The sequence below is a fragment of the Salmo salar genome, chromosome ssa16, assembly GCF_905237065.1.
Source record: "Salmo salar chromosome ssa16, Ssal_v3.1, whole genome shotgun sequence".
NCBI lineage: Eukaryota > Metazoa > Chordata > Actinopteri > Salmoniformes > Salmonidae > Salmo > Salmo salar.
In genome coordinates, this window is record NC_059457.1 from 93,824,794 (window position 1) to 93,840,718 (window position 15,925).

A 15,925-nucleotide genomic window follows, 5' to 3' on the forward strand; every position below is an offset into this window, starting at 1 on the left:
TCCACAATGCAACATGTTTTCATATGACGGCTACTGCTAACGAGCTAACTCTCTAGGGCTGTGTTCCAAATGGCACTCTATATAGCACACACAAGTAGTGCACTATATAGGAATAGGGTTCTATAGGGCCCTGGTCTAAAGTAGTGCTATATAGGGTTCTATAGGGCCCTGGTCTAAAGTAGTGCACTATATTAGGAATAGGGTTCTATAGGGCCCTGGTCTAAAGTAGTGCACTTTAGTAGGTTCTAAGGCCTCTAAAGCAGTGCACTATATATAGGGAATAGGGTGCTATTTAGGATGCACACTTTGTTTCACATGCTCTTTTCCCATGTTCCTATCTGGCATCAATAAGACTCACTGAACTCTTAAATAAAGGTGAAATAAAATAACAAATAATCACAATGATCTCTGAATACCCACAGCAGTTATGATAGGAAGAAGGAGTGGCAGCTGCTGATTGGCTGAATACCCACAGCAGTTATGATGGGAAGAAGGAGTGGCGGCTGCTGATTGGCTGAATACCCACAGCAGTTATGATAGGAAGAAGGAGTAGCGTGCTGATTGGCTGAATACCCACAGCAGTTATGATAGGAAGAAGGCGGGGCAGCTGCTGATTGGCTGAATACCCACAGCAGTTATGATAGGAAGAAGGAGGGCGTGCTGATTGGCTGAATACCCACAGCAGTTATGATCGGGAAGAAGGAGTGGCGGCTGCTGATTGGCTGAATACCCACAGCAGTTATGATGGGAAGAAGGAGATGGCGGCTGCTGATTGGCTGAATACCCACAGCAGTTATGATAGGAAGAAGGAGTGGCGGCTGCTGATTGGCTGAATACCCACAGCAGTTAAGTGATAGGAAGAAGGAGGGGCAGCTGCTGATTGGCTGAATACCCACAGCAGTTATGATGGGAAGAAGGAGTGGCGGCTGCTGATTGGCTGAATACCCACAGCAGTTATGATAGGAAGAAGGAGTGGCGGCTGCTGATTGGCTGAATACCCACAGCAGTTATGATAGGAAGAAGGAGGGGCAGCTGCTGATTGGCTGAATACCCACAGCAGTTATGATAGGAAGAAGAAGGAGGGGCGGCTGCTGATTGGCTGAATACCCACAGCAGTTATGATAGGAAGAAGGAGTGGCGGCTGCTGGATTGGCTGAATACCCACAGCAGTTATGATAGGAAGAAGGAGGGAGCAGCTGCTGATTGGCTGAATACCCCACAGCAGTTATGATAGGAAGAAGGAGGGGGCAGCTGCTGATTGGTTCGAATACCCACAGCAGTTATGATAGGAAGAAGGAGTGGCGGCTGCTGATTGGCTGAATACCCACAGCAGTTATGATAGGAAGAAGGAGGGGCAGCTGTGATTGGCTGAATACCCACAGCAGTTAATGATAGGAAGAAGGAGGGGCAGCTGCTGATTGGCTGAATACCCACAGCAGTTATCAAAGGAAGAAGGAGGGGCAGCTGCTGATTGGCTGAATACCACAGCAGTTATGATAGGAAGAAGGAGGGGCAGCTGCTGATTGGCTGAATACCCACAGCAGTTATGATAGGAAGAAGGAGGGCAGCTGCTGATTGGCTGAATACCCACAGCAGTTATGATAGGAAGAAGGAGGGGCAGCTGCTGATTGGCTGAATACCCACAGCAGTTATGATAGGAAGAAGGAGTGGCGGCTGCTGATTGGCTGAATACCCACGCAGTTATGATAGGAAGAAGCCGTGGCGGGTGCTGATTGGCTGAATACCACAGCAGTTATGATAGGAAGAAGGAGTGGCGGCTGCTGATTGGCTGAATACCCACAGCAGTTATGATAGGAAGAAGCCGTGGCGGCTGCTGATTGGCTGAATACCCACAGCAGTTATGATGGGAAGAAGGAGTGGCGTGCTGCTGATTGGCTGAATAACCACAGCAGTTATGATGGGAAGAAGGATTGGCGGCTGCTGATTGGCTGAATACCCACAGCAGTTATGATAGGAAGAAGCCGTGGCGGCTGCTGATTGGCTGAATACCCACAGCAGTTATGATAGGAAGAAGGAGTGGCGGCTGCTGATTGGCTGAATACCCACAGCAGTTATGATAGGAAGAAGGAGGGGCGGCTGCTGATTGGCTGAATACCCACAACAGTTATGATAGGAAGAAGGAGATGGCGGCTGCTGATTGGCTGAATACCCACAGCAGTTGTGATAGGAAGAAGGAGTGGCGGCTGCTGATTGGCTGAATACCCACAGCAGTTATGATAGGAAGAAGCAGTGGCGGCTGCTGATTGGCTGAATACCCACAACAAGACTTGTGGTGGTTTGAGTTGTCAACAAAGCAGCACAACAGAAATATGATGCCAAGTTTTCACTACCTGTAGTTTCTTTTGAGAATATATATATATATATATTTACGCCTTATAAATCCAGGGTCGTTAAAATATATATATATTTATAAGCGCGTAAATCGACTCTGCCGGACGAGGCATGCTTTGCGCACAGTCGATAGCGCGCCGGACTTCGGGCTTGAAGGTCGAGGGTTCGAGACCTGCTCCCCGTTTCATTACAATATATATATATATAAAGCGATCTTTGCACGATCCTATTTCACTTTTGCACGTCAAAAAACCGAATGACCACAGCTGCACACGCTGCCGCTGTCTTGAGCAACAAGCATGTAGATACAATAAACTGAAAACACATTATCTAACTGGGGACAGCTAGCTAACGTAATGTCACAGGCATTATCTAACTGGGGATAGCTAGCTAACGTAATGTCACAGAGCATTATCTAACTGGGGATAGCTAGCTAACGTAATGTCACAGAGCATTATCTAACTGGGGCTAGCTAGCTGTTTGTGAGGTCGGTTAACCCAGAGAACGCAATGGGGATCTGCTCTTTGGAGACCAGAGATCATCCAATCATTGAGGGAATGTCAGGAGGATACTTCCTGTATTAATTTAAACCAGGACAGGGGTGGCCTTATTAACAGTTAGAGGTTTAGAAGTGACAGGACGTGACCTCCTTCTTCCCACTGATCCTCAGAAGGTCACGTCCATTCTATGGTTTGCGTCTGAAATAGAACCTTGTTCCCCCATAGGGCCCCCTGGTCTAAAGTAGTGCACTATATAGGGAATAGGGTTCCATTTGGTCTAAAGTAGTGTACTATGTAGGAATAGGGTTCCATTTGGTCTAAAGTAATGTACTAAATAGGGAATAGTTTGCCATTTGGTCTAAAGTAGTGTACTATGAGGGAATAGGGTTCCATTTGGTTTAAGTAATGTACTAAATAGGGAATAGGTTGCCATTTGGTCCAAAGTAGTGTACTGGGTGTAGGGAATAGGGTTCCATTTGGTCCCAAAGTAGTGCACTATATAGGAATAGGGTTCCATTAATGGTCTAAAGTATTGCACTTGTATAGGGAATAGGGTTCCATTTGGTCTAAAGTAGTACACTATATAGGGAATAGGGTTCCATTTGGTCTAAAGTAGTGCACTATATAGGAATAGGTTTCCATTTGGTCTAGTAAGTTACACTATATAGGGAATACGGTTCCATTTGGTCTAAAGTAGTGCACTATATAGGGAATAGGGTTCCATTCTGGTCTAAAGTAGTGCACTATATAGGGAATAGTGTTCCATTTGGTCTAAAGTAGTGCTCTATGTAGGGAATACGGTTCCATTTGGTCTAAAGTAGTGCACTATGTAGGGAATAGTGTTCCATTTGGTCTAAAGTAGTGCACTATATAGGGAATAGTGTTCCATTTGGTCTAAAGTAGTGCTCTATTAGGGAATAGTGTTCCATTTGGTCTAAAGTAGTGCCGTGTGTAGGAATAGGGTTCCATTTGGTCTAAAGTAGTGCACTATGTGGAATAGTGTTCCATTTGGTCTAAAGTAGTGCACTATATAGGGAATAGTGTTCCATTTGGTCTAAAGTAGTGCTCTATGTAGGGAATAGGGTTCCATTTGGTCTAAAGTAGTGCTCTATGTGGGGAATAGGGTTCCCCACATTTGGTCTAAAGTAGTGCTCTATGTAGGGGAATAGGGTTCCATTTGGTCTAAAGTAGTGCACTATATAGGGAATAGTGTTCCATTTGGTCTAAAGTAGATGCACTATAGGGAATAGGATGCCATTTGGCACGTATCCTACCTGATTAATGAGCAGCTTCCTTAAAGTTATTTTTATAACGGTATCTGGTCTGTGACCTAACCTTTAGTGGAGAGAAAATGAGTTTCTCTCCTGAACACAACTCAGAGGATCGTCCAGGGCTGTTTCGCTAATGACCTTCCACTAGACCCAGAGAGATCTAGCTTTCGCACCGCTCTGACACACGGACGACTTCCTGACAGAATCATCCTAGGCAGTAGCTGCATCACCTTGGCAACAGTAATCACACACAGTTACCGACATAATTACCGACGTAAACCGCGTAATTACCGACATCATTACCGACTTAATTACCGACATCATTACGACGTAATTACCGACGTAATTACCGACGTAATTACCGACATCATTACCGACGTAATTACCGACGTAATTACCGACATCATTACCGACGTCATTACCCGCAATTACCGACATCATTACCGACGTAATTACCGACGGTTAATTACCGACATCATTACCGACTTAATTACCGACATCATTACGTAATGATAATTACTGACGTAATTACTGACATAATTATCAACATCATAATTACTGACAATGATTACTGACATCATAATTACTGACGTAATTGCATTATTATCAACATAATTACTGACATCAATATTACTGATATATTACTGACAACAATATTATCGACATAATTACTGATATAATTAGTGACATCAATATTACTGACATAATTACTGACATGATTACTGACATCATAATTACGGACATCATAATTAGTGACAGCGATATTACTAATATAATTACTGACATACTCAATATTATCGACATCATAATTAGTGACATTTAATTACTGACATCATAATTAGTGACATCATGATTACTGACATCATAATTTAGTGACATCATGTAGTCTCTCCTCGGCCTCGGGATGTATGTTTAGATATTTACCTCTTTACGTTTCAGAGGGGAGTAGAAACCATGTTTCACATTTTAGCCACATCATTTTCAGCGTTTTTCATAAAATTCCATGTTCTGTATCCCAATGTGGTCATGCACGGAGTCAAGCGAATATTGATTGCAAAACCCCCGGCCTGTTGCAATGTCCGCCAAATGGTGCTGCATCGTTAACAGCGTCTTGAAGGTGATGCTGAAGATTAACGGAGAAACATGAGGAGTCAGAGAGGTGGCAGGATGGTTACAATGTTTAAACAGGAAGTGAGAGAGAGTCCCCAGAGAGGTGGCAGGATGGTTACAATGTTTAAACAGGAAGTGAGAGAGAGTCCATCCTTACAGAGAGGTGGCAGGATGGTTACAATGTTTAAACAGGAAGAGAGTCATCCTTAAACTCACCTGTCAAAACTCATTTAATAAAGGATTGGACCAGCAGTAGAGCTGGATCAGCAGTAGGGGTTGGATCAGCAGTAGGATACAGCAGTAAGGTTGATCGCAGGTTGGATCAGCAGTAGGGTTGGATCAGCAGAAGGTTGGATCAGCAGTAGGGTTGGATCAGCAGCAGCAGAGGGTTGGATTAGCAGTTGGAGCGGATCAGCTGTAGGATTGGATCAGCAGTAAGGTTGGATCAGCAGTAGGGTTGGATCAGCAGTAGGTTGGAGCCTAGATCACAGTAGGGTTGATCAGCTTGGCAGCAGTAGGGTTGGGATTAGCATTGGAGCGGATCAGCTGTAGGGATTGGATCAGCAGTAAGGTTGGATCAGCAGTAGGGTTGGATTAGCAGTTGGAGCGGATCAGCTGTAGGATTGGATCAGCAGTAAGGTTGGATCAGCAGTGGGTTGGATCAGCAGTAGGGTTGGATTAGCAGTTGGAGCGGATCAGCTGTAGGATTGGATTAGCAGTAGGGTTGATCACAGTAGGGTTGGATCAGCAGTAGGTTTGGATCACAGCAGTAGGGTTGGATCAGCTAGTAGGGTTGGATTAGCAGTTGAGCGAGATCAGCTGTAGGATTGGATCAGCAGTAAGGTTGGATCAGCAGTAGGGTTGGATCAGCAGTAGGTTGGATCAACAGTAGGATTGGATCAGCTGTAGGATTGGATCAGCAGTAGGGTTGGATCAGCAGTAAGAGAGGCCAGATCCAGCCCATCTGAGGATTGGGAGGAGTCCTTGGCAGACAGACAGACGGACGGACGGCGGGCGGGCGGGCGGAATGTCCCTAATGGCTGAAGTGAATGGCCCTCTATTCCCTAGTACTCTGGTTGAAAGTAGTGCCCTAAACAGGGAATAGGATGCCATTTGGGACAGCGACCCTGTCTATGTTCATATCCGTCAGTTTGCTCTCAAGCGTGTCTCTCGTCCCTGAAGGGACACCAGACCTCAACAGCGTCGTCTGAATGTCTCAGCACAGAACAGCTGCCTTCGGACAAAGGGACACATTGGATTTTACTCCGTTTCGGTCTGGTCTATGTCACCTGGTCGTCTATGTCAAGGAAAGAGCTGATGTAATGATTCACCTGGTCAGTCTATGTCAAGGAAAGAGCTGATGTAATGATTCACCTGGTCAGTCTATGTCATGGAAAAAGCTGATGTCCTTAATGTTTAAATACTCAAGTGTATCCTATTGAGTCTGGAGTAAATAATAATTAAAAGGTATCTCATATTTAAAGGGATGGCTTTAGATAAATGTACTCTTTAAAAACCCCATTTTGAATGAGAAAAAAACTGCAAGAGGAAATGTGTTGGCTAGCAAGTGGGAGGGTTTTCAGCGGTTGAATGAAATGTATTCAGTGCTGTATTCAGAGCTCGTTGAGCACCTGCGCAAGGTAAGTCTGAATACCAAATACTGAAGTGCTTAAATAAAAAAATACGTAGGAAAGGTATACTTTTCCTTAGTCTGAATTGGGCCCTCTATGCCCATACAGCTTTGAATACTCAAAGAGAGCAGGCAGAAACTAGAGCATTCATTCCAAATGGCACCCCTATATAGTGCACTACTTTAGAGCTGAGACCATAAGGGCTCTGGTCAAGGCAGTGCACTACATAGAAGGGGTTCCATTTGGGACAGAGACTCAGATTTTCACTCATCCTATTCTCTATTTCTCTGTTCGTTTCTCTTCGTCAGTCTCCAGGGTGAGAGTGAGGGGACTTAGGGAGGAGACAGGCCGCCTCTCTGGTGGTGGATCATGGGTAATTGAAAGTGGTGTCACAGACGCTGGCGTTTGACAGTTGTGGAGGTTTGAAGCCTCTGTCAAGGTATTTTCCTTTAGTTACCAATTGCTTGTTGTCCACAGAATGCACTCTCTCTCTCTCTCTCTCTCTCTCTCTCTCTCTCTTCTCACTGTATTCCCAGCTAGCACGTAACGTTCTGAGAACCATATGTTGGTGAGGCGTGGTTGTCCTTAGTTTTTGTTGTTGTTGTTGTTGTTGTATACAACCTTTCTACAACTTTCTAGGAATGGCCCAGGATAGTTACTTGGGTTTTGGAACATGCCTCAGCACATTTTTTGGGAATGTTTTTCAAATTGTTCTGAACGTTAAAAACAACGTTCTTCTGTGAGAATTTCAGTCCTTCAGCGTAACGTTTCCTACGTGGTTCTATTTAAGTCATGTTCTCAAATTGTTCGGCTTAAAAAAGTTCCATAAAAATAAAAAAAACACAAGAAAACTTGAGTGATGTTCAGACAATGTTCTAAAAGAGTTATTTAAAAACATACACACATTCTCAGTGTCAACAACAAAACTCTCTCTATCCTCTACCTGGTTAGGCGTGTTCAGGTGTGTTGCCCACGCCCACTAATTGGCCACACCTGATCTTAATGAGTGTTTTTGTTTCCCTTTGAAATGGGCTTCTGATTGAACAGACTCGCATGAACAGCGTTGTATGTGTGAAAGAACAGGGCATGCTTGCTCCAGACCCGAGGCGCGGTGGGCTCATTCAATAGATAGAGAACAGAATATCATAGGTGGGAATTCTAGTGGTTAGAGCGTTGGGTCAGTAACCGGAGGTTGCTGGATCGAATTCCCCTGAGCTGACAAGGTAAAAATCTGTCGTTTCTGCCCCTCAACAAGGCAGTTAACCCACTGTTCCTAGGCCGTCATTGTAAATAGAATGTATTCTTAACTGACTTGCCTGGTTAAATAAATAAAATAAAAATGTGTTTGAATGATTTAATGCCGAAGGACACATGGAAATTAATTTCCTATCTGTGATTGGAGTTAAAAAACAGTTGACTCAAAATAAGATAGCAGGGTTGTTAAATGCCTTATTGAAACCTTCTCAGAACCTCCCTGGAAAACATTTAACCAGATTAAAACCTTCTCAGAACCTCCCTGGAAAACATTCAACCAGATTAAACCTTCTCAGAACCTCCTGGAAAACCTTCAACCAGATTAAAACCTTCTCGGAACCTCCCTAAAACATTCAACCAGATTAAAACCTTCTCAGAACCTCCCTGGATAACATTCAACCAGATTAAAACCTTCTCCAGAACCTCCCTGAAACATTCAACCAGATTAAAACCTTCTCAGAACCTCCCTGGAAAACATTCAACCAGATTAAAAACCTTCTCAGAACCTCCCTGGAAAACATTCAACCAGATTAAAACCTTCTCAGAACCTCCTGGAAACCTTCAACCAGATTAAAACCTTCTCAGAACCTCCCTGGAAAACATTCAACCAGATTAAAACCTTCTCAGAACCTCCCTGGAAAACATTCAACCAGATTAAAACCTTCTCAGAACCTCCCTGGAAAACATTCAACCAGATTAAAACCTTCTCAGAACCTCCCTGGAAAACATTCAACCAGATTAAAACCTTCTCCAGAACCTCCCTGGAAAACATTCAACCAGATTAAAACCTTCTCTGAACCTCTGGAAAACTCAACCAGATTAAAACCTTCTCAGAACCTCCCTGGAAAACCTTCAACCAGATTAAAACCTTCTCAGAACCTCCCTGGAAAACATTCAACCAGATTAAAACCTTCTCAGAACCTCCCTGGAACCAAAATAAATGTATGCGTTCCCAGAACAGGAGAAATGTTCAGTTTCACCGGTCAGGAAACACTACGGCTTTGTTCCCACAACCAATGTGAAGCGTTAAAAACACACATTTGCACAACGTCCAAGGAACCAAATGTGCTAGCTGGGTTATCTTTGGTGTTTCTTCTCATACAGATCAAGGGTGTACGGGCTGTATATAGGACACACTTCAAGGGGTGTAGGGCTGTATATAGGACACACTTCAGTTATGTAGGGCTGTATATAGGACACACTCAAGGGTGTAGGGCTGTATATAGGACACATCGTGTAGGGCTGTATATAGACACACATCAAGGGTGTGGGGCGTCATTGAGGACACCCCCAACAGTATTGTGCTCCTCTGGCTTCCATTCTAAATCTCTTCCTCCCTCTGAATGAAATCCGTCATGGGATTTCCTCTCCGCGGACACAGTTGTCTCTCAAGCCATATTATTTCACAGGTTATTTGTCTTGTGATAGAGAAGGATGGGGGAATAGTCCTCAGGCTCTCTCCCAATCCCCAACCCTCCCCCCCATCATCTCCAGCCCCCCCTTCTCCAGTACCTGTCTCCAGTCAGTACTCTACCCCATCAGTCAATCCTCTTGCTACCCCCATCCATTTGCCTCTCCACCTCCCCCCTCCTCCCTCTCCCCTCAGTTATCCAGAGTAGATCGGTGACATCCCCAAAAAATCTCATCGACCTCAGTCAGTCTAATACCCCCAATAACCTCAGTCAATACCCTTCAGTCAATAATACCCCATCAGTCAATAATCCCCGTCAGTCAATAATACCCACATCAGTCAATAATACCCCATAGTCAATACCCCGTCAGTCAATACCGTCAGTCAATACCCTGTCAGTCAATAATACCCCGTCAGTCAATAATACCCCATCAGTCAATAATACCCCATCAGTCAATAATACCCCATCAGTCAATAATACCGTCAGTCAATACCCCGTCAGTCAATACTAATACCCATCAGTCAATAATACCCGTCAGTCAATAATACCCCTCAGTCAATAAACCCCGTCAGTCAATACCCTGTCAGTCAATAATACCCCGTAATCAATAATACCCCATCAGTCAATAATACCCCTCAGTCAATACCCCTCAGTCAATCCAACCCTGTCAGTCAATAATACCCCGTCAGTCAATAATACCCCCATCAGTCAATAATACCCCATCAGTCAATAATACCCCATCAGTCAATACCCCGTCAGTCAATAATCCCGTCAGTCAATAATACCCGTCAGTCAATAATACCCCATCAGTCAATACCCCCAGTCAATACGTCAGTCAATATCCCCGTCAGTCAATAATACCCCATCAATCAATAATACCCCTCAGTCAATAATACCCCATCAGTCAATAATACCCCATCAGTCAATAATACCCCATCAGTCAATTCCCTGTCAGTCAATAATACCCATCAGTCAATACCCCCAATACCCCGTCAGTCAATAATACCCCATCAGTCAATACCCGCGTCAATACCCCGTCAGTCAATACCCGTCAGTCAATAATACCCGTCAGTCAATAGTACCCCATCAGTCAATAATACCCCATCAGTCAATACCCCTCAGTCAATAACCCCTGTCAGTCAATAATACCCCGTCAGTCAATAATACCCTCAGTCAATAATACCCCATCAGTCAATAATACCCCATCAGTCAATACCCCAATCAGTCAATAATACCCCATCAGTCAATAATACCCGTCCATCAGTCAATAATACCCTCACAGTCAATACCCCGTCAGTCAATACCCGTCAGTCAATAATACCCTCAGTCAATAATACCCCATCAGTCAATACCCCGTCATCAATAATACCCCGTCAGTCAATAATACCCCTCAGTCAATAATACCCTCAGTCAATAATACCCGTCAGTCAATAATCCCCGTCAGTCAATAATACCCGTCAGTCAAAAATACCCCATCAGTCAATAATACCCCTCAGTCAATAATACCCCATCAGTCAATAATACCCCATCAGTCAATAATACCCCATCAGTCAATATCCCTCTCCCTCTTATACCCCTCATCAATACTATACCCCCTCATCAATATACCCCGTCATCAATAATACCCCGTCAGTCAATAATACCCCTCAGTCAATAATACCCCATCGTCAATAACCCCATCTCAATACCCGATCATCAATAATCCCCTCATCAATATCCTCTCAATACCCTCATCAATAATCCCTCTCAATATCCCTCTCATTCCTCATCAATAATTCAGTCAATAATACCTCATCAATAATACCTCTCAATACTCGTCTATCACCCTCGTCTAATCCTCTCATAATCCCATCATCAATACCCTTAATACCCTCATCAATAATACCCCATCATCAATAATACCCCATCAATCAATAATCCCCGTCAGTCAATAATACCCGTCTCAATATCCTCATCAATAATACCTCTCCCCCTTCAATACCCCTCATCATAATTCAGTCAATAATCCCCGTCTCTCATCAATATCTCATCAATATCTCATCATTCCCCTCTCTTCTCATTACCCATCTCAATACCCCGTCGTCAATAATACCCCATCTCAATAATCATACCCATCTCAACCCCTCAGTCTGTCAATAACTACCCCTCAGTCAATAATACCCCATCAGTCAGCTGAGGGGAGTTGCACCCCAAATGGCTCTCTCTCTCTCTCTCTCTCTCTCTCTTCTCTCCTCTCTCTCTCCTCTCTCTGTCCTCTCCCCTCTCTCTCCTCTCTCTCTCTCTCCTCTCTCTCCTCTCTCTCTCTCCTCTCTCTCTTTCCTTCTCTCTCTCTCTCTCTCTCTCCTCTCTCTCTCTCTCTCTCTCTCCTCTCTCTGTCCTCTCTCTCTCTCCTCCATCTCTCTCTCTCTCTCTCCTCTCTCTCTCTCCTCTCTCTCTCTTTCTTTTTGCTGTGTGTAACATCCCCACGGTGTTGATTCTTCTCTACTAATGACCAACCAGATAATCTCATTCTTCTCATTACCATATCTCCATCGTGTCAGGCTGAGAAACTAATGCTCTCCTTCCTGTTTGGTCCCCCCCCACATCTACTCGCAGCTGAGCTATCTCTCTTCCTGTTACCCCCCCATATCTGGAACCATCGAGAACTAATCTCTCCTTCCTGTTTATCTCGCCCCCCCCCTCTACATCGCAGGCTAAATAATCTCTCTTCCTTTTAGTCATCTGGAACCACTCTGCAGGCTGGGAAACTAATGCTCTCCTTCCTGTTTAGTCCCCTCTCCCCCCATCTGAACCATCGCATGGCTAACTATCTCTCCTTCTGTTTGTCTCTCCCCCCACACTCTGAACATCTCAGGCTGAGAAACTAATACTCTCCTTCCTGTTTAGTCTCCCCCACATCTGGAACCATCGCAGGCTGAGGAAACTAATGTGCTCTCCTACCTGTTTACTCCTCCCCCCACACATCTGATACCATTCCCTAACTAATGCTCTCCTTCCTCTTTAGTCCCCCCCCACATCTGAACACTCTGAGGAAACTAATGCTCTCCTTCCTGTTTATCTCCCCCCCACATCTGAACCATCCCAGCTGAGAAACTATCTCTCCTTCCTGTTTTCCCCCCCACATCTGAACCATCGCAGGCTAAAACTAATCTCTCCTTCTTTTTCCCCCCCCCCACCATCTGGAACCATCCCAGAGGCTGATAAGTAATGCTCTTCCTTCCTGTTTAGTCTCCCACATCTGGAACCATCGCGAGGCTGAGGAAACTAATGCTCTCCTTCCTTCAAAGTCTCTGTTTCTGGAGGTGAGCCTGGCAGTCAAAAGCGCTCAGAGTGACAGATTGGTGAGCTTCTCTAAGATCTTCCAACAGCAACACTTCCTCTTCTTCCTCAGTCCTTCGATCTCCTAAATAATTGGGGACAGAAGTCTCTTCCAGTCCTCAGTCTGCGTTTGATCGTCAGCCCCATGGAGAAGACTATCTAGCTGCTTGCTCTTCTGTAGGCCTACCGAGTAGACACCCACATACAACAACAACCCGGGAAAACCCCACCAACAACAAGTCGTAGTCAGCTCGACTTCCTGCTACAGATTCCCTGGGTAGTCCCTGGGGGTCCCTAAGGCGCCCCTGCGGTGTCCCTGGTTGTCCCTGGATCCTGCGGTTCAAAACCTGGGGGTCCCTGCCCTGGATCCTGGTCCTGGTTGTCCCTGGATCCTGGGTGTCCCTGGGTGTCCCTGGATCCTGATGGTGGCTCCCTGGTGTCCCTGGATCCTGGGTGTCCCTGGCGCCTGGGTGTCCCTAGGTGTGTCCCTGGTCCTTAATTCCCTATCCCCTGCTGTCCCTGGATCCTGGGTGTCCCTAGTGTCCCTGGATCCTGGGGGTCCCTGGGTGTCCCTGTGTCCCTGGTTGTCACTTGACCTGGTGTCCCTGGTTGTCCATCCTGGTGTGCGGTCACAAGGTGTCCCTGGATCCTGGGTGCCCCTGGTTTTGCCCTGGATCCTGGGGTCCCCTGGAGTGTCCCTGGATCCTGGGTGTCCCTGGTTGTCCCTGATCTGGGTGCCTGGCAGGTGGGTATCCCTGGGTCCCGGGATCCTGGGTGTCCCAAGTTTGTCCCTGGATCCTGGGGGTCCCTGGGTGTCCCTGGGTGTCCCTGGGGTTCTGGCAGAAACATTTTTTTTGTCTATATATATATATATTTTTTTAATATACAAATGTTGTTAGCCCCACAGATTGAATAAATTTGGGGTCTGTGGAAGAAGTTCAGATGGTTACCAATGCGATACAAGTGAGATATAATTCATCTCCAATAATGTGCTCTTCCTCAAGATGTACGACAGGGCTGGTGGCTCTACAGGGATCCACAACACTCCATAAACCTTGAATCCATTCAACTCGTTACTTCTTGTATTCCCTAAAAATTTTGATTTGAACATAGACGTACTATAATTTAAGGTTTACTAACAGGCAACATAAGTTACTGTCACGATCACTGTCCTCGAACTTCCCTGTCATAAATAACCCAAAGGCGCGGCGTGCGGTAATTCCACATCCTCTATTTGGAAGTGAAACCGAACAAAAACAATACAGAAAGAACGTGACGTTCTGGGGGCTGGTCAAAGGCAGCTACACAAAAAACAAGAATCCTACAACTCAAGGAGGAGGAAAAAGGGCTGCCAAGTATGGTTCCCAATCAGAGACAACGATGGACGCTGCCTCTGATTGAAAACCATCGCCAAATCATAGAAATAGAAACCATAGAATGCCCACCCACCTATCACACCCTGACCTAACTAAACAGAGAAAACGCTCTCTCAGATCAGGGTTGACAATTACAGAGTACATGCACTGCAGTAGTCATAGTAAAACTCCTTGTATGCAATATTTAATCGCTGCAACGACGGTCGTCAGAATGACCAGGCGCAGCGGGTTGAGTCTCTAATTAACTTTTTAATGAAAACACTTCTCCAAACAAAACAAAACAATGGATGACGAGATCCAAACTTGACCAGACAGCATTCAAGTGACAACCTCCCACAAATTACAAACACAAACACTCCCTAATATATAGGACTCTCAATCAAACAACACCTGCCTTCAATTGAGAGTCCACACCCAATTAACTAAACATGGAAACAAACCAACTAGAAAGAACGTAGACCAACAGAGCAGTGCACGGACTACATAAATCAACTACCATCTACATAATACACACACCCGAACCACATAAACCAAATACCCCCTGCCGTCCTGACCAGCCTACACTAACAAAATAACCCTCATACTGGTAGAATGGACAATCTAGTCTAAAGTCCAAATTTGCGTTGTGATTTTGAGGGGTCCCGACGCCAACATCTGTCAAAAGGTCCCCCCGCTCTAGTCTGCCATGGGATGAGTTACCAGCCTCCAGACATCATGGCGAAGGGGGCAGGCAGGGTGATAACAGAGGTCGTGTGATCGCGCAGCTCCCACCCGCGACGCAGCTCTCCTCTCTCCCTAGCTGTCTTTGTTATTCAGAGGGAGAGGAGTTGTCCTGTGTGAGGTTAGAGCCCGAGGGGGAGTGGGGTGGAGTGGACATCCATCGCCACCTGAAAAGAAAGCACTACTTAATCGACTGAAGGCAGGACAGATTTCTACGCAGCACCCAATCATTCTTACCTGAGAAAAGGACACGTTGATTCTGAGACATAAAACCAAGCTCAGAGAAGGCTCTCAGAGATCTGTCTGCTGATTGGCTGTCTGACTGACTGGCTCTCAGAGATCTGTCTGCTGATTGGCTGGCTTTCCTGTGACTGCTGACACTGGCTCTCAGCTGCTGATTGGCTGCTGACTGACTGACTGCTGGCTGACTGCGGTGGCTGCTCTGGCTGACTGACAGCTCGATTCCCACTACCAGAGATCTGTTTCTGCTGATTGGCTGGCCGACTACTGGTGTCTGTCTGGCTTGCTGGCTACTGAGCTGGCTCTCAGAGATCTGCCTGCTGATTGGCTTGCTGACTAGACTGACTGACTTGGCGGCTTGCTGGCTGACTGACTGGCTCTCAGAGATCTGCCTGCTGATTGCTGGCTGACTGACTGACTGCTGGCTGGCTTGCTGGCTGACTGACTGGCTCTCAGAGATCTGCCTGCTGATTGGCTGGCTGACTGACTGACTGACTGGCTGGCTTGCTGGCTGACTGACTGCTCTCAGTCTCCTAACGGCTGGCTGACCACTGACTGACTGACTGGCTGGCTTGCTGGCTGACTGACTGGCTCTTCAGAGATCTACCTCTAATTGGCTGCTGACTGGCTCTTGAGATCTGCCTGTCTGCTGATTGGCTAGCTGACTGGCTCTTAGAATCTGCCTGTCTGCTGATTGGCTGGCTGACTGACTGACGGCTGGCTAGCTGGCTGGCTGACTGA